This window comes from Ahaetulla prasina, chromosome 3 (genome assembly GCF_028640845.1).
Source record: "Ahaetulla prasina isolate Xishuangbanna chromosome 3, ASM2864084v1, whole genome shotgun sequence".
Lineage (NCBI taxonomy): Eukaryota > Metazoa > Chordata > Lepidosauria > Squamata > Colubridae > Ahaetulla > Ahaetulla prasina.
Window position 1 is genome coordinate 47,684,235 of NC_080541.1, and position 23,764 is coordinate 47,707,998.

General features: G+C 39.8%; 1 protein-coding gene across 5 annotated transcripts in view; it reads right to left on the reverse strand.

The window, feature by feature from the left end:
• FAM110B (family with sequence similarity 110 member B) overlaps positions 1 to 23,764 on the reverse strand; it is a 77,541-nt gene that overhangs the window by 45,891 nt on the left and 7,886 nt on the right. For 2 of the 5 annotated variants that reach the window (XR_009154567.1, XR_009154568.1), the window contains exon 2: positions 18,280 to 19,238. The exons of the other annotated variants lie outside the window; for them this stretch is intronic. The gene's annotated coding sequence lies outside the window, so the exon portion shown is untranslated. Of the gene's footprint in view, positions 1 to 18,279; positions 19,239 to 23,764 lie in introns of those variants that run through there. 5 annotated transcript variants of the gene reach the window in all.

Here is a 23,764-nt window from a genome sequence, read left to right on the forward strand (position 1 = left end):
CCCATGACAGCCTCTCCAAGCTGTATTGATTTGTAGAGGAAAAAAGCACTGTAAATCTACTTCAGCTGAATTGCATCACTGTTGAGGCTGGTTTTAAAAGGCAAATTAAATGTCTTCTGTTTCTAACTGAACGGCAGATGTAGCTGTCTTTCAATCTGCTTGAAACCAGTTACAGAATACTGCTATATGTGGCCATTCCGTTGTTTAAAATGTGTAAAAGGCAGAGTATTCAAACTTAAGAAGAACACACTTCTTTATGCTCCTGGCTTTCCAGAACTATTTTTTTCTTTTTGGGGGGGTGGAGTGAGAGTGGGGGTGGGTGGGTGGGAAGCAGGGGAGAACTACTGTTTGCTTAATAGCAGTGTTCATTTTTGAAGTTTTCCTTTAAAGCATGGAGGAAATTAAAGCAAAAGTCAGCCTCTCCTCTAGGGAATGAGACCTCACAAATATTCAAGCAGAGGCTATGAGACGGCAAAGGATAAAATATCATTGTGAGCAGGAAGCCAGCAGAATTATGATTTCAGGTAACATGCAAAGAATCTTTGATAAATTATTCATTTGATCTATTGCAATAGAAAAGAGGAATAAAGTAGGACAAACATCTTTACAACTTGAAAAAGAATAATCCATTTTCCTTCAACATCTGGCAACTGCTTTATTCCAGATGTTTCTCATTAGTGTCCTGGTCCCATCCATATTTGGAGGGAAGGGAAACAAGAAGTGGGTTTTCTACAAAACAAAGATGTTTAAGGGAAACTCACCATCCTTTACGCTAGAGACAGGCAACATGGTGTCATCTGAATATTTAAAGATAACTCTCATAATTCTTTGCCACAGGTTAAGCAGGTTTGGGTTGATAGGAACAGAGGCCTATCAGGAAGCAACCAAAATGGTCCTCCCTGTTATCTATATTTAATTACATGATTAAACACTTTGATTTTGGTAACAGAATTAAGGCCACATTGTAGGGCAACATATATATATGTGTTTATTTACTATATAATCTTTTTGTATGATACCTACATATATTGTTGTGACAAACTAAATAAATAAATAAATAAAACATTTCAAATATATCGGTCACAATTTGTGATAGTATGTTTGGACAAAGCAGTTTTAAGGTAGTCAGTTATATTGAAATAAATAATATTTATTGTTGAGATAACATGCATAAAGTGCCACATGAATTTCCTAACAGGAAACTTAATTTCTTCTTCTTGCCAAATAAGTTATATGTTTCACAAATGATACAATATAGAAAGAGAATTTTATAGGCAGTGATGCTTATTGGTACTAATACATTTAATAAGCAGATCTACATATTTCAGGTGTAAATGTATTCCTGTATGGGACTGTTCAGCAGTAGAAACAGAAATCCCAAACATCTCTAAAAAAGAAACTGGCAGATAAAAAAGGAAATATTTATAATACAGAAGGGTTGATGGAGGCCAAAGCTCCACTGCTTTCTCATTTGATCAAAACGGATGTCCAGTTTCACTTGCATTTCTCAGCAATATAAATATAGTTCTGAGTACCAACAGCCTTAAAAGACAAACACACTGTCATTTTAAGGATAATAATAATAATAATAATAATAATAATAATAATAATAATAATAATAATATCAGAGTTGGAAGGGACCTTGGAGGTCTTCTAGTCCAACCCCCTGCCCAGGCAGGAAACCCTACACCATTTCAGACAAATGGCTATCCAACATTTTCTTAAAAATTTCCAGTGTTGGAGCATTTACAACTTCTGCAGGCATAAAGAGATAAAGAGATAAAACAACTTCCTCCATTATTCAAAAGATATTGGGCTCAGAAACTAATCACAATTAGGCTAGGGAAATACATGGGTGAAAGAAAAGCCAGCACAATTGGTTAGAAGGCCAAATCACTTCCATGAAACTGACAATATATCTACGCAGGTGGATCCAAGACATTACCAGAAACAGAACACCACTTCAAGGAGAAATTTGAGGTAAAAATTGCTTCTATTATTCAAAAGATATTTTTCAAATGAGGATGTCCCATTTGAAAGCTCTGTTCCCTGAATTATTTATTTTTTAAGTGCTATGTTGGCAACAGCTCTTAAAAGTAGCCTAACTTTATAAAGTAGTTATTGTGAATCACATCAATTGCTCCTAATGTTAGTCAGCTAATTATGTCAAACTACAATCCCAATGTTTAGAAACCTGGTTTTGATATAAGTGCCTTCCCTTTGGTAATGCTCAGATAGGGCCTGCACATAGCTGAGTTAGTTGGCCATATTTTTGTGAGTGTTTTAGTCTTCCAACATGTCAGATATAGTGATGCCCTATTAGCCAAGCAACATATTAAAGATGGAAGATTAATCTATTGCCAGCTTTTAATGATTTGTGATTAAGCACACTAAGGCCTTTAAATGGGGTACCTATTACTCTCCTTTGAATATGCTTCTCTGGCACTGCAACTTTCTTCAAACTGTTGTTGTCAATGCCTTCAATAATTCAAAAGAAAAAGCAGGTATGAAAAATCAAACCTCTTTTTAAAACTGAGCTCAAAGCCTCACATCTTTATGATGAGTAATTAAAAGTAGAGGCTAATTACATATCAATTGTTGGCCCAAAGAAATTGGCAGCAGAATTAAAAACTGAATTGGAAAACCCAAGCTAATAGATTTTGGCTTATTGTCTTCCTTTCTCAAAATGATCCTGAAATTTGAAAATCAATACTTCAATGGAACAATGTTATTGAACAGAAGTAGCATATATAATGAAAGGCGAAGTAACCACACTGTTCCACTTACTCCTTCCCTCATCCTAATTTGGTGCAATCAACTGAATTCAATAAAATATTTTGATGTTTCTTCCACATCTCTTTGCAGCTAATAGAAAGTTTGTCATGACCAGCAAGATATTAATCTCACTCTAGGATTTTAGCAGACTTAATGAATGACTGATAACCAGGAATACTTTCCTATCACACAGGGTATCTATAAGAATTTCAAGAAACAATATATGAAGCACTTAAAACAGTCTAAAACACGGGTGTCAAACTTGTGGTGTCATGTAATGTTTGGGGACATTTTTTCCTTTCGTGGGCCTGGGGTGGACATGGCCTGTGTGTGACGCATCCAGCCTGCAGGTCGCCAGTTTGACATCCCTGGTCTAAAACATTGTAGCTATAAAAGCAGCAACTTGTAAAAAAAGCATCTGTTGGTATCCATAGTAAATAGGTACAAGTCTCCCTAAAATAGGGGGAAATTTTCAGCATAAGAAGGACTCTTCACTACAGGTAGTTCTCAACTTATGACCACTTGCTTAATGACTGTTTGAAGTTACAACAGACTCAAACTAGTTGCAGCATTTTGTAGTCACATAATCAAGGTGTTTTTTTTGCTGTTTTCCATAAGAAATGCCCATTGGATAAGCTATATTTGAACATGACATGTGATCTGCTTAACAACTATAGTGACTTGCTTAATTATGTAGTAAAATCAGTCATAAAATCAAGTCCCACATGTGATGATTTGACTTATGATCCCAAAGACTTATGGGCTCAAATTGTAATCAAGGACTACCTACAAATGCAAAAAGAGCTGTAACTGGTAGTAGTGCTAGCTTAAATGGTAGACAAAGTCTGCAGCATGAAACAACTCCTTCAGTTAGCATTTCTACCCCTTTAAAAAATTAAGCCTTGGCGCATATGTGAACATGATTTGCACAGGAGCCAAAAAAAAGTATAAAGCATCTGAAAAGTTCAACAACAGATAATTTGGAGCTGCTATAACTGTAGAATCTGTGTAGTTCTGTCACATTTTTATCTCTGTTGTAATATTTATATTCTGGCAGTTTGTTTATCACTGAGGAATTAAATCTGCATCTTCCAATTTTAATGGAAAAAATGTTTGCAGAAAGCTATGTCAAAGAAAAGACTTCCGGCCTAGCACTCATCCTAGAAAACTCTTGCAGATGTAACAAATACGTTTAATGTCATAACCATTTGCAATTTTCTCTGTCAGCTTCCCCAGAAAGGCAACGGGGAAGCCGGCAGGGAAGGTTGCAAGCTACTGCCTGCCAAAACAACTCCCTCTTATCTTGGGGCTGGCTGAGCTGAGGAGACCTGAACTCTTTTGGGGAAGTGCAGAAATGAGCTCCATTCTGGCACCCTGCCAAAGTAGTTCCCTTCCATGCATGGAGGGAGCTGAACTCCTTCAAGTGAGCGTAGAAACCAAGCTCAAATCCTGAAGATTTGAGCTCCAAAAATCTTGGAAAGAAAGAGAATTTATCATTTAATAGTTGCTTCTAACTAAAAAAAAATGTCCTTCTAATTTCTCCCATTCATCCTAAAAACATTTTGCAGACTATCATATATTTATATGTATTCCATTATGTTTTAGAACATAAAATGGGATTATTTTCAACAATCCTAAGTAGTCAGTTTATCTACACTTTTATGGTTGAATGCCAGTCTTATGAGAAAAAATATAGTCAAAATTAAATTGAAGAATAAAATAGGATCTTGCCATGACAGCATGCAAGCAAGTATTTGGTTAAAAATGTGATCCAGTTGTTTATCTCAATAGAAGTCTTTGTCTCTTTGTACAGAAGAAAGCAGGTGCCACATAGCATTATCATTTTCTTGAACCTAATAAAAAGCTGTTGAATATGTGCTTGTGGAAGTGCTTTGTGAAGAAATTTAAAGTGTATAAAGTTAATGCATTTCAAGTTAGAATAGCAGATGTATATTGGTCTTTGTAGCATCTACAGTTAAACCCACAGTTCTTTATAAAAAATTATAGCCTTAACTCTTGCAACCTAGTTTGTGTATCTAGCAGATAATCTGGAAATATGATAGGAATGGGAGACAGCTACAAAAACTTCAGGGTCTGCCACCTTTAAAAGTTGTTAAAGCATACAAATAGCAAGGAATAAGGTGATGAATGAGGTGATTTACCTCTTTAGTAAATGTGTGATTAATTTATTTTGTGACCTTCACTCAAAAAAACAAAAAAAAAGTTCAGCATATCTTAAGGGGCATTTGAGAAATGGGTACCTCAAGGTCTTCCAAGTGAGAATGCTTGCTAGTTGGAACAAGAGAACAAAGTGTCCCAATTAATAATTCTAAAGAGATCTGACGAAAAGTTACAAAAAGATTTTAAACTTTCAGAAGAGTAAATAATTTTGATGAAGCCTGTTAAGTTCGGGAAGTAACAAGGCTGGAGACCAGGGTAGTGACAACAGCTCTTTAATATAGGGTGAACCCAGCAACAGGCTGGGGGAAAAACCTCTCCTTTTATACAGTTCTACTGGAGGCTTCGTCCAATCAGCAACGTGCTGATTTCCCGCTCAAATATTTAAAGGTACAAACATGAATACATAACACTCCTCCCCTCCCAGAAAACACTTTGCCTCTATTTACATACTTATTTACATGTTATTTTTCGACGTAGTCACGCAAATAACCTGGGCGTCTCCTAGTTCTTTCTGACCTGCGCGGTTCAGTTCTGGGTGGTGTTTTGAGCTGGTCGGAGGGGCTGTTTTCTCCTCCCAGCTCTTTCTCTGAGCCAACGGGCTCCGGATTATTGGTCGACTCTTTTTCTTGGCCATCCGGCCTTGGATTATTTTTGAAACTATCCCTGCTGTTTCCCTCGGGAACCTGATGGCGTCGCTGGAACTCTGGGACCTCAGCTAAGTCTTGCGCCTCCCCCGGGTCATTGTCAGCTGTGAATTCAAATTGGTATTGGTCATGATCTGTTTCATTTGGTTCGGTTTGATCAGTTATTCGTTTCCTTATCTGATCTATGTGGCGCCCACACTCGGTTGTCTGGTAGCTCTACCACGACGATTTTGGGCCGGTTATCTTTATTATTTGTCCTGCGAACCAACTAGGGCCGTCCCCATAGTTTCGGCCCACACCCGTCGCCTATGCTCATTTCCTTGTCTTTTCTAGTTCCCCTTGTAACCCTCTGGTGTGTAATGGGATTCAAACGGTCAAGTGGGCATCGGAGTTTCCGTCCCATTAGTAATTCGCTGGGCTTTTCCGGTGGCCGTGCTTGGGGTTCTGTGCTGAACGGCTAGGAAAAGTCTATCTTTGTTTGCCAGTCACCTGGCTTGAGCCTGGACAATGCCTCCTTAGCGCCCGGACGGAACGCCTGCAAGGCCATTCGACGCAGGGTGGAAAGGCGCAGAGAGGGCATGTCGGATGCCCTCCTCTGCCAGGTATTCTTCAAACTGGGCTGCCGTGAATTGGGCTCATTGTCGGACACCAGAGTGTCCGCAACCCGTGAGTTGCGAATAGGTGGCGAGGGCTGCGATTACTGCTCGCCGTAGTGGATTTCATGAGTATGATCTCCAACCATTTGGAGAATGCATCCACAACCACTAGGAACGTTTGGCGTGGAAAGGGCCAGCAAAATCAATGTGGATTCTTGACCAGGGCCCTTGGGGCTTTTCCCATTCCTGACTGGGGCCGTTGGGGTAGAGGTCTGGACTCTTGGCAAGCCTGGCATTTCCTACCCTCTCAGCAATCTCTGCGCCCATGAGTGGCCACCACATAGCTTCTAGCTAACCCTTCATCCTTACGATCCCTGGGTGACCTCGTGGAGGAGGTCCAATACCTTTCCCTTAATTTGTCAGGAATTATTACACGATCACCCCATAACAGGCACCCCTTGAGCCGAGAGCTCATCTCGCTTTTAACAAATTCTTTGAACTGCTCGCCCGGCGCAGCGGCCACCCTCTCTGTACCCAACCGAGTACAGTCCTTAACACAATGTCCCGGTATGATGCCCGAGCCACTTCCTTAGATGTGACTGGGCCAGAGTCCAAAGAGTCAATAAGTAGGATGGGCGTCCCCGAGTGGGGTCTTCGGTTGCCCTGGTAGTGGGCATCGGCTTAACGCGCCTGCATGCCCCACTTCTTTTCCTGGTCGATGCTGCAGCTTGTACGAATAAGCGGCTAGGAATATAGTCCATCGGGTCAGTCGTGGCGAAAGTGCCACAGGCGGGCGGTCGCCAGCCAGTATCCCTAGTAGCGGTCTGTGGTCAGTCACGATTTCAAAATTCCGCCCAAAGACATATTCGTGGAATTTTTAACCCCTGACACAATGGCTAGTGCTTCTTTATCTAATTGGCTGTAGTTTCTCTCTGGGAGGACATCGTTCTAGAGTAAAAGCTATAGGGGCTTCTGTGCCGTTTGGAAGTCTATGGCTGAGCACAGCCCCACCCCATAAGGGAGGCATCGCAAACCAGCACTAGGGGTAATGAGTTGTGATATTGGATGAGCAGGCTATCACTTGAGAGCAGGTTCTTTACTGCTTCAAAAGCCCTATTTTCTGACTTTCCCAAGACCAAACAGTATTTTTCCTAAGAGCCTATGCAGCGGTTCCATAGCAGTTGCTTTGTTCTTTAAAAGACCGCGTAAAATTCACCAATCCCAGGAATGCCTGCAGCTCTGCTTTGTTTTTGGGCGCTGGAGCCTTCCTAATTGCCTTAACCTTGCTCTCAGTAGGGTGAATTCCTTTCTTGTCTATCTCGTAGCCCAAGAAATCGACGGATTCGACCCCTATCTGGCATTTGTTTGCCTTGACTTTTAATCCGGCTGTCCGGAAAATGCCCAAAACCTTTCTTAACCGCTCCCCCAATTCCTCCATGTTTTCCCCTGAAATTAGGACATCATCGAAGTAGGGAACTACCCCTGGGAGCCCCTGCAGTAGTCGTTCCATTAGGTTTTGGAACAGCCCTGGTGCCACACTAACCCCAAATTGCAATCGGGTGCACTTGAAGGCCCCCCTGTGCGTTACAATCGTTTGGGCTTCGGCTGTGCGGGCGTCTACGGGCAGTTGTTGGTAGGCTTGGGCCAAGTCTAACTTTGCAAAGACTTGCCCTTGCCCCAAAGAGTGCAATAAGTGTTGCACCACGGGAACCGGGTAAGCGCTTTTCTGTAAGGCTTTGTTAAGCGTCGCCTTGTAGTCAGCGCAAATTCTAATTGACCCGTCCGGCTTTATTGGGGTGACGATTGGCGTCTCCCACTTTGCGTGATCGACTGGCACCAAAATCCCCTGATTAATGAGCTTGTCCAGCTCCTTATCGATTTTTGGTTTTAGGGCAAAAGGGACTCTCCTCGCCTTAAGCCTAATGGGGGCTACCTGGGGGTCTAAGTTGAAGGAAATAGGGGTCCCCTTGTACTTGCCCAGGCAGTCCTTGAAGACATCTTCGAACTCGTTAAAGAGAATGTCTTTCAGGTTACAGTCACTCCTGTAGATGCCAGTCACTCCCATGCCCAGGGCACGAAACCAGTCTAGTCCCAACAGACTGGGCAGAGTTCCTTCGACGATCGTGATGGGCAGGGTCTTCTTGTGTGGACCGTTACTCGACTCGGACGGAGGTGGTCCCTCGAACAGGGATGCGATTCCCCTGGTAGTCGTGGACTCGTAGTCGTTGTGCTTGCAGATGGCGCTTCGCGACGGACGGCAGCGACTTCGCCAAAGTGTCCCAGGACATGATGGTGATCGCTGACCCCGTGTCTACTTCGAGCCGGCACCGTACTCCCTCTATTTTTGGTTTGGTGAAGATCTTCTTCTCCACTCGGGTCGAGGCGCGGCCTATGACCACAGTTGTTTGGTTGGAATCCGCGCCTTTTTTGTTTGAGCCAATCGCGGGCCGCCTTGCCGATTCCGCGCTCTGATTGGCCGATTTGAATTTTCGGCGGGAAGGTTGGGCCGCTCGACAAACTTGAGCTAGGTGCCCTTTCTTCCCACACCGCCGGCATGTCGCGCCCTTAAACTTGCAGCGTTGCCGCTGGTGTTGACCACCGCAGCTTCCGCATTCGTCTCTGTCCCCTTTGTCGCTTTCTCGGTTCGGCAGACCCTTCCTCATCTTCACCGCCGGATTCGGTCTGAACCTCCTCCTGGTGCACCGGGTTGCCTTCGCTCGCCTTTGGTGGGACCGGCTTCTGCAGTGTCTCCGCCGCTTGGGTGGACATTTCATGTGCTCTGGCTTCGCCCAGAGCGTGGCCAGCGTTAGGTTGCTCTTTGCTAGCAGCCGCCGCCGCAAACGGATGTCTTTGACGCCGGATGAGTTGCTCGAGGAGCACCTCGCCCAGGTCGCGGTATCCGCAGTCCTTGGACGCTTTCCTGAGGCGCCACGTAGTCACCTATGGATTCGCCCTCCATCTGTCTTCGCTCTCCAAATTCAAACCGCCGCACGTATTTGGACGGCGTTGGTGCGAAGTGGTTCTTTAATAAAGTCTGTAGAGTTGGCCACGACACCGATTGTAACGGCGTTGGCTCTGCCAGGGCTTCCGCGATATCAATGACCTCCGGACCGCAGTGGCTTAAGAAGTAAGCCCTTTTGCGGTTATCTGGAACTCCTTGCAGTTCGTTGGCTTCTAGAAAGCTTTTGAAACGGGTCATATATGTTCCCCATTTCTCTTTAGCCGGGTCAAACGGTGCGGGCGGAGTGTAACTGGCCATCTCCGCTTTTCTGCCCTGAGTTTGCTGGGTTCGGGTCTATCGTGCTTCAGCTCGGTTCTGGTTCTCCTTAGCCTCGAGATCCCACCTTCGTCGCCAACGTTAAGTTCGGGAAGTAACGAGGCTGGAGACCAGGGTAGTGACAACAGCTCTTTAATATAGGGTGAACCCAGCAACAGGCTGGGGGAAAAACCTCTCCTTTTATACAGTTCTACTGGAGGCTTCGTCCAATCAGCAACGTGCTGATTTCCCGCTCAAATATTTAAAGGTACAAACATGAATACATAACAAAGCCGAACAATGACAAACAGGCTATAGTTGTGATGGTTGAAGGTGAACAAACTGAGCAGGAGTGTGAGCAATTCTTGGATTCTAAAAGTTCTAAATGGACATACAACCGTGCATATAAGGCTCGTGCACGAAGATCATAATGAAGCAGAAATTTCTATAGATAGGAATAGAATTGCTAAGTAGAGATCCTTACTCTCTATTCTTTAGAACTAGCCTTTTAACAACGAGGCTGTGGGGGGAATGGTGGTATGGTTTTATATTGTGGTTTTAATGTTGTAAACTGCCCAGTGTCACCTGTGTATAAATTGCATGGCGATATAGATTGTTTAACAATAAATAAAATAGTAAAGTTGGTGACTGAATAGGTACAGATCTAACCACATTATATTGTTTAAAGTTAAAAACATCACTTTTCAAATAGGCATTAAGGATTAAGGCTGTGATAAATAAGTATTTTTGATGTACTAGAAGCTATTTGTAGAACTTGTAATTCATTAAGTTATGGTTAATTGTTTAACCATGATACTTGTAAGCCTCTTTTATTTGCCTGATTGAAGTGGCTAAAATAGCTATAATAAATGAGTAAGGCAAATCCCGTTCAGGATTAATATGTGAATATACCTCTTAAAACTAATATCATTCAAATCTAGCAACCTCTAAATTTACGTATTTGCTAATTCTCTAGTTATTTCCGATCTCAAATAAGAGCCTATTTTGTGCATGAGAACAAAATGCCCTCTATAAAGTGAATTATCCATAGTTAAGAGCTTGGGTGTGTCCCAGATGTACATGTAGGTTCTTTTTTTAGTTCCTAAACCTGTATAGATTTTAAGCCTAATGGGTGTGGGGAGGAGGGATGTCACATATGGAGCTAAGCTGAACTTTATTTTTACAGTTGCCTGATTCACTCAAACTTCAGTGCCTGAGCTTATCTATTTTCCATAACATTTTCTTCTCTAGAGGAAAGCTGAACAGTCTATAAAGGAGGAGGATGGAATAACAAAATAATCAAAATAAAAACAATGAAACACTTAAAAGCTTATTTTAAAAATCAGAAAAAATATACAACAATCTTGGATCAGATTGTCTGCATAAAAAGGCAGATCTTCAATTGTTTTTGTAAAGAAACAATGCAGAGGCCAGCTAAATGTCCCTTGAAAAGGGTTTACATTTTACACTAAGGCAGAAAGAACCAAGCAAACTGCGATGGACTGAGCAAATACTTCTTGCCATAAATGTGAACACAGACACTATTGTTGCACATAGATTTAGCTAAAGCTTCACTTGAAAGCTTAATATTTTTATTCTTATCCTTTTTATAATGTTAAATATTTTTTGGGATATACAGAACTCTATTTTTGATGAGATGCTCTTACAACCAAAAAAACCATAATTAGTCCTCACTTAATGTCCACATGTTCAGCAAACAGTCAACGTTATGACAATGCTGAATAAGATGGACTTAAGAATCTTAATATTCCTTGTAGACATGGTTGTCGGAGCATACTCTAGTCACATGATCATGATTTGGGAACTTGGCAACTAGCATGAAATTATACTGCTGCAGCATTCTGAAGTAATGTGATTACCATTTGCAAACTTCACTGCCAACTTCTGGCAAGCAAAAACAATGAAGAAGCTGGCAAGGAGTTGCAAATGGTGATCATGTGACCCAGCGAACTTCAATTGTTCAGGATTCCCCTAACAATAATAATTGGGATTATTGTTGCAGTCAGGTAACATGTCTGATTACTGCATCACTTAGTGATGGAATTCTTGGTCCCAATTATCCTTGATAGGCAAGGATTAGCTGTACATGAATACAAGGTAAATACAGGCAAAACGTCTGTGAATAGCAACCCTAAAGAATCCCAATATATACCCAATATATTCATGCAAACATCATGGGCATCTACAAGCACAAAAAATAGGATATAGTGGACTTGGCTCACAGATGTTTTGCTGTTTAAAAACCAGGTAAGTATCTTCAAGCATAGATTCAGGGTATCCTAGTATAACAAATATAAGATCTTCCACTTTATATGTATGTATGTATGTATGTATGTATGTATATATGTGAGTATATACATACACACAAAGACACACACATCAAAGTGTATATAAATGGGGGAAGCAAGGGCAGGAGGCTAGATTGGAAAATTAATGTAGTCCTTGAATCTATAACTGCTTTAAGATCAGAAACCACTTCTTTACAAATTTCTTTTTCTCTACAATTTTTTTTTTCATTTTCTTTTATGGCTTTTACTTTGTTAAAATTTTATTCAATAAATTTATTTTTAAAAAAGAAAAAAATCAATGTAGATTTTCGAACAACTCTGCTGAAATCACTTATCCATCAAACGTAGTATGTTATTCTTTTTAGCATTAGTGGTCTTGGTCTTTGGTATGTGCTGCACACATTCCATTTTTAACTCTGGAAACTCAAGAATGCTTGATATTTGATAAGCCCATTGCCCTTAATATCTATTGGGATAATCATTTCTGTTTTGCTTTAGCTATCATTTGTTTCACTGACATTTAGTGACCTCTTTTTCTCTCCTGCATGCATTCCAATACTCATGAAAATATACAATATAAAGTTCCCAAAACAACCCAAGGCTAATGTGGGACAGGCTGAACTGACTTATCAGAAAGAGCCTCCACATTTATTCATATCTACAGAAAACTTTCTAACCTATTCATCAGCCTTAATGACACTTGAACAGAAAGTTAACGAAAGACTTCCAATATAGCTACTTTGAAAACTAAACAGAAGCACATACTGATGATTAAAATAGAATATTATGATAATAGTTAACTGTGACTAGAGAGCTAAAAGGCTCTGTAGCTTTCTGATTGAAGCATGATTGATTGAAGCATGACTGTCTGTTCCCAAAAGATGCAAACACCTTCTGCACTGCAAGTGACCTACAGTAGAAAGTATGATTATTGGGGGCAAAGGGGTAGGGGAATAATTTCACAAAACAAAATAAAAAAGTGGGAGGTCATAGCCTTGCATCTAGTTGGAAAAAAATCCTTGTAGTCTGGCATAATAATAAGAATCCTACTAAGAATACACTTACAATATAGCAAGACAAACAAGCGTAGATATATGTGTTTGCAAAAAGAAATGTCCTATGATAAATTAGAACTTACATTTTCTAGATTCAAGAACGATGCGTTAATCACCAGTCTGTGGCTCAGACTAGTACGACAGTCTGTTATTAACACAGCTGCCTGCAATTACTGCAGGTTCTAGTCCCACCAGGCCCAAGGTTGACTCAGCCTTCCATCCTTTATAAGGTAGGTAAAATGAGGACCCAGATTGTTGGGGGCAATAAGTTGACTTTGCATATAATATACAAATGGATGAAGACTATTGCTAACATAGTGTAAGCCGCCCTGAGTCTTCGGAGAAGGGCGGGATATAAATGCAAATAAAAAAAATCACTATATCCAATTGGCTCTCTAATATAGTATACACACATTTTTCTACCTCAATTTCTAGGGAACCTATTTCTCCAATTTTAAGGAAAAGAATAATGAAGGAGAAATATGCCCATGTTGCTGGAGATGGATATGCCCTTAATGCTGTTTTATTGTTGGATAGAATGCTGCTTTATTGTTTGATAGAGTTCTTTAGCTTCATCATTTTTTTTTCTTAGTCTGAGCTCTTGCTTCATTAACTGGGTTGGAGTAACAATACAATATTCCACTAAAGCAGTGGTCACCAACTGGTAGTCCGTGGACCCCTGGTGGTCTGCAAGAAAATTTTGGTGGTCCACAGAAAAATTATTTGCATTTTTATATTGCACTAAATGAGTGGTGAAATCCAATTTTTTTTACTACCGGTTCTGTGGGCATGGCTTGGTGGGCATGGTATGGTTTGGTGGGCGTGGCTTGGTGGGCATGGCAGGAGAAGGATACTGCAAAATCTCCATTCCCACCCCACTCTAGGGGAAGGATATTGCAAAATCTCCATTCCCACCCCACTCTAGGGCCAGCCAGAGATGTATCTGAGATGATACCAGAGATGGCACCTGAGGGTAGAAGAAGAAGCAATGAACAAGAAACTGATCAAGGAAAGAAGCAACTTAGAACTAAGGAGAAATTTCCTGACAGTTAGAACAATTAATAAGTGGAACGACTTGCCTGCAGAAGTTGTGAATGCTCCAACACTGGAAATTTTTAAGAAAATATCGGATAACCATCTGACTGAGATGGTGTAGTGTTTCCTGCCTGGGCAGGGGGTTGGACTAGAAGGCCTCCAAGGTCCCTTCCAACTCTGTTGTTATATTGTTATTTGCTGGTTCTCCGAACTACTCAAATTTTCTGCTACCAGTTCTCCAAACTGCTCAAAATTTCCGCTACCGGTTCTCCAGAACCTGCTGGGTTTCACCCCTGCACTAAATACTATTTATCTTTTTAAAAAATTCTTATTCATTTCAAATTATGAATTTAGTGGTTCCTGAGGTCAGAAAGGTTGGCGACCCCTGCACTAAAACAAATGTTAGCAAATGCTTCCATTGCTTTCAAAAAAAGTTTGATACATCGTCTGATTTCCATATAAATGGGAGATCACCAGAAAATCTCAAAGCTACAGATTAGACTGAAAATTCAGAAAAACATCTCAAAAGAGGACAACAGCAAACCAATTCTGTTGTCAAGAAAACTACGTGGATATAGAACTGTGCTCTATTGAGTCAAATCTTTATTTTTTCATATTTGGTATGGTGTAGCTCATTCAAAGCCATGAATGACAATCACCACATCAAAAATTTGGAAAATTCTAGCAGATTATGGAAAAGATAAGCACTGAATTTACAAGCACTTAGAGGCAAGCAAAATCATAACCATAAGCCAATATAGGTTTTGTCAAAAACAGACTGTGCCAGACAATTTTTACTGCACTCTTTGACAATGGGACAAAATTAGTGGACCACAGAAATGCTGTGCATATAATTTACTTGGACTTCAGTGAGGCATTTGATAAAGTAGACCACAACCTATTACTTGATACGATAGAAAAATATGGGATAGATAGCATCATCACTAGATGGATTCATAATTGGCTGAACAACCACATTCAGTGGAAGGAAGTATGCAGTGGGGTACTCCAAGGCTTTGTCTTAGGCCTAGTATTATTCAAAATATTAAGGATTTAGATGAGTGGACAGAAGCAAAACTCTTCAAATTTTCAGATGACACCAAGCTAGCAGGAATAACTAACACCCCAGAAGATAGGTTCAAGATACAAACTTGAACACTAGGTTCTATCTAACTTCAAGGGTGACAAAAGTAAAGTTCTACAATTAGGCAAGAAAAAGCAAATGTATAAGTATAGAATAGGTGGTACCTGGCTTAATAGTAGTAACTGTGAGAGGGATCTTGGAGTCCTAATGAACAATCTTTATGACACTCCTGCTAATCAGTTATAATTTGATGTATCACCACCTAATAGTCTTCAAGCCTTATAAACTTCATATTGCAAGCCATCACTCCTGTTAGACTTAAAACATTATATGTAGCAGTTCCATTTCTACAATAGAAGTGTATAGCACATGTTCAGTCATATTGTAGCTATTATACTGTTTAGTATTTTTCTAGTTCTTACTTAGGAGTGTGTATTTGACATCTAGCTTTCTTGGAACATGCTTAGGCCTTCTACAATTTCACTTAATGTGAAACAGATTTTTTGTAAAGAAGTTCTACAATGGCAAGCAGAGAAAGTTTTTCCATCATTTTCTCATGTATTGCAGAGGCTTTAAAAACATGTCTAATGCTATTTTACAACTTTTGGCAAGAAAGAGAAATACTGATGAACAGTGTGAATATCTAGTACTCAAAGGACACTGATATATATTATCATTAGCAAGTAATTAAAACGGTATAAGTTTTGTCTAGTGGTTAAAGGCACCAGATTAGAAACAGGAAGATTGTGAGTTCAAGTTTAGCCTTACCTAGTTGAGTAACCTTGGGCCAGTCACTCTTCCTCAGCCCAACACCTAGAGTTGTTGTTGTTGTGGGGAAAATAGGAGGTAGTAGGAACATTAGATATGTTTGCTGCCTAGAGTTGTTTATAAAAATAATAAAGGTGGGATATAAATTAAATATATAAATTAAATATAATTAAATAATAGGATTTTAAAAGCAGTCTTGGGCTCCAAAATGCCATTTCACAGCCATTGCTGACACCAAAGAATTATACGTATCTTTGAGAGCCTTCTGAATTCAGAACATTGAATTGCCCTACTTTTTAACACTGAACAACCTATCTGGACTTGAAGCTGGCATTTTGTCAGTGTCCAAGGCAGGTATTTATATTCTACTGATGGGTGAAATAAATTATTCAATTCATTTTCTGCTAACTAGGAGGATCGAATGAAAATGAGAAAGAAGAGCCAGCAAGGTGTGGAAACTAGTGGGTAAAATAATGTGCCTGTCTTTAATATACTAGTGTGTTCTTTTAAAGCATTTCAATGCCTGCCATAATAAATGAAAAATTATTTTTTATAACCAGGTGGGAGGGGGGGAGAAAAGGAAGACTCAAAACTATGTATATATAGGAATCATTTGAAAAACCAAGGATATGGAAATCAATCACTTGTAGACCTCTGTTTGTGGAAACTATTAAAAATAAGGAAAATGTTTCACAATTCCTAAATAGAATTAAATAGGACTTACAACCACATACAACATCACATACAAATATGATTTTCAGAATACTGGAAGAGAATATAGAAAACATTAACATTTAATTAGTCTTATTACAAATCTCATGGAACACATCAAGGTTAAGCAGAACATGATACTAAACAGAGCTATAATTTTCTTAAACTTTTCAAGATTGTTGTAATTAGTTTTTAATAAAGCAAAAAAAATAAACAAAATATTCATGCATACGAAGAGTCCATAACCATATCTGACTACACAAATATGTAACTGGATAAAGATATAAATACAAATTATCTTGGGTAGATTGCAGAACCCAAATAAGTTGATTTCTTTGTGCCTATTTTGATTCATTTCATTATATACCATTTCTATAATCAGCGCAGTGGAAGCAGCTCACTCCTCTATCTATAGTTTATTATAAGAATTGTTTATGATGTCATCTCTAAAATTTCAGTGAGTTCCTTGAGCACAAGGACATAAATAATGTAAATGGTAGTCATGCAAGCAAAAATGATGGAAGGATATATAATGTGAATTATAGGCTCCAAAAATGTACTTTTAAGAGACACATGAATAATGAAAAGAGACCATTGGGTACAAATTGCCCAGACTTTTACATACACTGTCATACACTGATACATTTGAGGTAGCTCTCTAAAGGGACTATGAGTTTCTGTCATTATCTACTCAAAAAAAGTGGGGCAAAAATAAAAAGCATCAAAATTAGTATCAAAAAAAGGATGAACACTAATTTAAACTTTCTAGCATTGCTTTCAAATTCATGTCCATGCACGCACACACAAATGTCAAATTATGATACATGCTAATTTATGGTAATCCAAAAATACTGAAGCATTAGAAGCCATGGTGGCTCTGTGGTTAGAATGCAGTATTGCAGGCTAATTCTGCTGACTGCCAGCAGTTTGGCAGTTTGATTCTCACCAGTTCGATTGAGTCAGCGTTCCATCCTTCCGAGGACACAGATGGTTGGGGGCAATGTTCTGGGTAAACTGCTTAGAGAGGGCTGTAAAGCACTGTGATATATAAGTCTAAGTATTATTTTTATTTCAGACTAATATATTTTGTTAAAATGCATAACCTTTGTACAGCTACAGGTCACTTCATCAGATGCATCTGATGAAGTAAACTATAACTTGCTTAGATTTATGCCTTTTAATAATTTACTTTTAGTTCAAATGACAAATTGGTATTTATAAAAATCTGAAACATGAACACAGACAAGTTCTTTTATTCTAAGCCATTGAATGGTAAAAGTCTACAGGTACAAGCAATGAAACTGAATAAAATGTCAATTCAAAATTCTGGAAAACTAAGTTCTTTTTTTGCCACAAAAAGTCCATAAAACATCAGTTCATTTTTAATGGATTTGATTTATAGAAACAACAGATAAAGAAGGAAACTTTAATGTGAGCTTAAAAGAGATGCTAAACTACAAATGTACTTATACTTTCTTAATTTATACTGTTAAGAAAGAGTGGAAACTATTTATTATTCTTTTTCCCCCTTTTCTCTCTCTTTCTATTTCTTTTTTTCTTTTCTATTATTTTTATCTATTACTCTTATCTGTTTCTGTATTGTGGAAAAACTTATTAAATAAAAGTTACCATACAAGTAGACTTATAACTATTCATTTAGCAACTGAAGTTACAATGCCAGTGATTTCTGGCTGATTTTCACACTTATGACTGTTGCAGCATCCCCAGTCAAGTGATCAGAATTCAGGTGCTTGGCAACTGGCATGCATTTATGATAGTTGCACTATCCTGGATTTACAATCTTCCAGCCAGTTTCCAACAAGGAAAGTCAATAGGAGAAGCCAGATTTGCTTAAAGACCACATGATTCACTTAACAACTGCAGCATTTGCTTAACAGCTATGGCAGAAAGGTCATAAAATGGCACAAAACTTCCTTAATAACTCATTCACCTAGTAACATAAATTTGGGCTCAATTGTGGTTGTAAATTGAGGATTACCTGTACATAGGAGACTATATCAAGTTATATTTCTCACAGAGAAATAACGTGCAATCTAAAGTTCAGTTGTTCAGCTGAAGCTTATTCAAAGTACTACGGATGATATACTGGACTACATAGTTCATAGATTATACTATAATATGTAACATGACAGAGGGTTGGGAGAGACCATGAATAACATTGACACGAAGTGTTTACAACTGGAACCAATAACTACCATTTTTAGTGCACTGTCAAGGTTATAAATATTTCATTTTCTATGAATTTCCAGTATGATTTTGTTTGATATTATTTAATCTTGTACAATCTAGTTTATTTTGAATGGACAGACAAATGGAATAACAACTCAATTTAACCCTTTTTTGTGTGTTTAGTGTCATTTATTTATTTAACGTATGGCATACATTGTCCAGGAAATTTACAAGCACCCAACACAACGCAGTTCTGACAGCCTAAATGCTTGTTTTGAAGCAAATGCTGAAGTTCCTTTCAGCATTTGCATGCTTATATTTGGTGCACTGCAGGGGGCGAACTAGTTTATACCAGCTGACTAGCAGCGCTCAAGTGGATGACTCTTCCAGGCTCCTCCATCGGTCTTGCTTCAGCTGATGTTGTCTGGCCTGATCCAGTGCTCGCTTCCTCTTTCTGCACACACGAATGCAGCTAAATTTTTTCCCACCAAAGTGGTACCCATTTATTTACTTGAATTGTTTGGTGGACAGGAGCCAGAGAGCGAGTGGCGGGAGCTCACTCACCATCTTACGAAGCCAGGCTTGAGCCACTGAAGTGCAGTTCCAGTGTCATTAAGCTTCTGCATCACACGTTCTATAAAAAAACATGATCACACCTAAAGAAGTATATGAGTATATGCAAGATATAAACAAGCAAGCACAACTAATAAATGCCAATTAGCAAGGTAAAATGTTTCTGATATTTTTCAAGTGCTTGCCACTAATATCACAATGTTAATTGAATATTTTGAGGAATGAAACTGAAAAAATTAGAACCAAATGGGGCTGAGTACAACTTAAAGTATTCAGGAAAAAATAACCGTAAATGAAGTCTCTTGTAGTAAGTAGCCTTTTCTCTTTTTCATTTGTAATATTGCAGACAATATCAACACTATTTCCTAGATTATAAAATTTACATGGTTCCTTACTTAGAAAAGCGCAGAATTATAAATTGTTAGGCTAGAAAAAGTAATGATAATTATACCTGGTCCACAAATCTTACTAAGCCATAATATAATAATAATATAATATAATATAATATAATATAATATAATATAATATAATATAATATAATATAATATAATATAATATAATATAATATAATATAATATAATATAATATAATATAATAATATAAGCCATAATATACCTTGATGAACGTATCTTTTCTTTTATGTACACTGAGAGCATATGCACCAAGACAAATTCCTTGTGTGTCCAATCACACTTGGCCAATAAAATTCTATTCTATTCTATTCTATTCTATTCTATTCTATTCTATTCTATTCTATTCTATTCTATTCTATTCTATATGGTTCCTTTTGTTTTAGTTTAACTATTGTGTGATCTTATCCATTATGGTTTTACATGGTTTAGAATTTAACACACAAATCCATACAAATATTCAAATCTATCAGTTGGGATCCAGTCAATTATACATCGTTAAAACATACTACATTCAATATGTGAACCCAGCCAATGTATCTTTAATATAGTTTGGGCTTTGGGGTAGAAAGCATTTCTTATATTTGCTTCCTAAATCTCGAGATTTTCTTGAATGCTTATTTTCCTCCTCTTACTAGAATAATAGAAACTCTTATATATGGTAGATGGCTGTAGCTACACATGGGTGTTAATCCACCAAATCTATTTTATTGTCACTCTTATTGTAATCCATGCTTCAGATAGCAGTTTTGTTCATTCCAGTCTTCTCTAGATTTGTCTTCTCAATTTGACCTTAAGTTGAGAAACATCTCCCTCACCCAGCAACTTTTTCCACAAACTTTTGCATCAAAAAAATAAACAAACAAAAAATGTGTATATATTCTTTATGCTAATTCTGCCACTGGGTATATTTCACCTGAAACAATGTTTGCTAAAAATAAAAATGTACTTCTAATAGAAAGCAGGGGCCTTGAAGGAAAGGGACCAGTTTCATAAAAAAATTCTATGGGACCCTTTCTAAGAGTATGACTTGACAGCACAAAACTTTGCCACATTTCAAAGCATATGAATTACATTAAATTACCAAATAAAATTAGAATTCTGAATAAATGTAATTAATGCTCCCATGAAACTCTATTAGGAAATATTTCTATTGCACAGCAAACATTTAAATGTAAAGTTCTCCAAGCTGGTACACTCTAGATGTTGACAAAACCCTAAGATTGCAGTCCAGGAAGATGCTAACTGCACTAAGATAAGAATCCCCCTAAATCAGACACGTTTAGAGCCACAAAGAAGCCAGTAGGATAACAGGAGCAGCAGGTATTTTCTTTGAATAAAATTTGTGAAACCAAGTAACTAGGAGAGTTGCCCATAAATTATTAATAAGATCAAATCTCTTGACCTAGATATTTCAGAGTTACAGGAAAAGAAAAGTCAACATTTTTGAAAAGCAACATATTCCACATATGAATTACAAGGAATAAAAGGAAGAATCTCTTTTTTACTAATGTGCTTACAATGTTCAATTAAAATGCTTTGCTGAAAAAAGTGTTATTAAAAACTATATTAGAACCTTTACTTCCAATATATTTTATCTGTAATCTAGTTATACAATAAACACTTTTGTCAAGGAGATATCTTGGAATCCCTAAACAATTTGAATATAGACACACATATATTATACAATTTGACTTAACTGATATTATTCTTAGCGCAAAATTATTTTCTAGCTTTCTTTAGGCAAGACTGCAACATTTATATTGCCCTCTGCCAAATCAAGATGCCTTTGTGCACCACCCATGGCAAAAGACAGACTGGGGACTAATGGTCTTGTTGTTTAGAGATGTGGGAAGGAGCAACTATTCAACTATTTTTTCCGCAACTTGAAGATTGGGTGAAATCTTATGCTAAAAATATCTACATTTTTGCATTCATTTGGCACCTACTATCTTGAACCTGATGTGAATTTACAGACCACATAACTTTTAACATTGTGCCAGAAGGTTTTGATGATTTTAAACCTTATATACCATTTTGCTGGTCCTATTAAAAATACCCCTTCGATAGATTTCAGATATTCATCCCATATTATCCTTGGTTCTCTGAGGAGCTGAGAGAGATGAAACGCCGGAGAAGATGCCTAGAGAGTGTTTGGAGGTCCAGCCATTCCGAAGCTGATCGGACACTAGTTAGGTCTTTTTCAAAGACCTACCTAGTGGCACTGAGGGTGGCAAAGCGTTCCTACGCTTCCTCCCTCATTGCGTCGGCAGATAACCGCCCAGCCACCCTGTTCCGGGTAACCCGTTCCCTCCTTCACCAGGGGGAGCGGGATGACCCCTTACAGGGACGTGCCGAGGACTTTAGCGGTTATCTATACGATAAAATCGCTCAGCTCCGGGATAGCTTGGACCAAGATTGCGATGATCCGGATGAGATGACTGAGGCGCGTCTTGTTGATGTTGTTTGGGATGAGTTTGATTCTGTGGCTCTCGAGGACGTGGACAGGTTGCTGGGGAGGCTGCACACCACTACATGTTTACTGGACCCGTGCCCCTCCTGGCTGGTGCTGGCCACTCAGGAGGTGACACGAGGCTGGCTCCGGGGGATTATAAATGCTTCTTTGATGGAGGGGACCTTTCCCGCCGCCTTGAAAGAGGCGGTGGTGAGACCCCTCCTCAAGAAGCCTTCCCTGGACCCAGCTATTTTGGGTAATTACCGTCCAGTCTCCAACCTTCGCTTTGTGGCGAAGGTTGTAGAGAGTGTGGTGGCGTGGCAGTTTCCTCAGTACCTGGAGGAACCTATCTATCTAGACCCGTTCCAGTCCGGCTTCCGGCCCGGGCATAGCACAGAGACAGCTTTGGTCGCATTGGTGGATGACCTCTGGAGGGCCAGGGATAGGGGTTGTTCCTCTGCCTTGGTCCTGTTAGATCTCTCGTCGGCTTTTGATACCATCGACCATGGTATCCTGCTGCGCCGGTTGGAGGGGTTTGGAGTGGGAGGCACCGTTTATCGGTGGTTCTCCTCCTACCTCTCCGACCGGTCGCAGAAGGTGTTGGCAGGGGGGCAGAGATCGGCCGCGAGGCACCTCACTTGTGGGGTGCCGCAGGGGTCGATTCTCTCGCCTCTCCTGTTCAACATCTATATGAAGCCGTTGGGCGAGGTCATCAGTGGCTTTGGGGTGAGTTATCACCTGTACGCTGATGATACTCAGCTGTACTTTTCCACCCCAGGCCACCCCAGCGAAGCTGTCGAAGTGATGTCCCGTTGTCTGGAGGCCGTACGGGTCTGGATGGGGAGAAACAGACTCAGACTCAATCCATCCAAGACGGAGTGGCTGTGGATGCCGGCATCTCGGTACAGTCAGCTGCAACCGCAGCTGACTGTTGGGGGCGAGTCACTGGCCCCAACGGAAAGGGTGCGCAACTTGGGCATCCTCCTGGATGGACGGCTGTCGTTCAAAGACCATTTGGTGGCCGTCTCCAGGAGAGCTTTTTACCAGGTTCGCCTGGTGCGCCAGTTGCGCCCCTTTCTTGACCGGGATGCCTTATGCATGGTCACTCATGCTCTCGTCACTTCTCGCCTGGATTATTGCAATGCTCTCTACATGGGGCTACCCCTGAAGTGCACTCGGAGACTTCAGCTAGTCCAGAATGCAGCTGCGCGGGTGATTGAGGGAGCACCACGTTGCTCCCAGGTAACACCACTCCTGCGCAGTCTGCACTGGCTACCTGTGGTCTTCCGGGTGCGCTTCAAGGTTTTGGTTACCACCTTCAAAGCGCTCCATGGCTTAGGGCCCGGGTACTTACGGGACCGCCTGCTGTTACCACATGCCTCCCACCGACCCATGCGCTCTCACAGAGAGGGTCTTCTCAGGGTGCCGTCCGCCAAGCAGTGTTGGCTGGTGGCCCCCAGGGGAAGGGCCTTCTCTGTGGGAGCACCTACTTTCTGGAACGAACTTCCCCCCAGTTTACGCCAATTGCCTGACCTCCGGACCTTTCGCCGGGAACTGAAAACTTATTTATTTATCCAAGCGGGACTGGCCTGATTTTTAAATGCTAAATTTTTTAAATTCTTAAATCTTAAGTTTTAATTGTATTTTATTGGGTATTTTATATGGTCAATTGGACGGTTTTAATTTCGGCCTTTTTGGAATAAGTTTTTTAATTGTTATTTT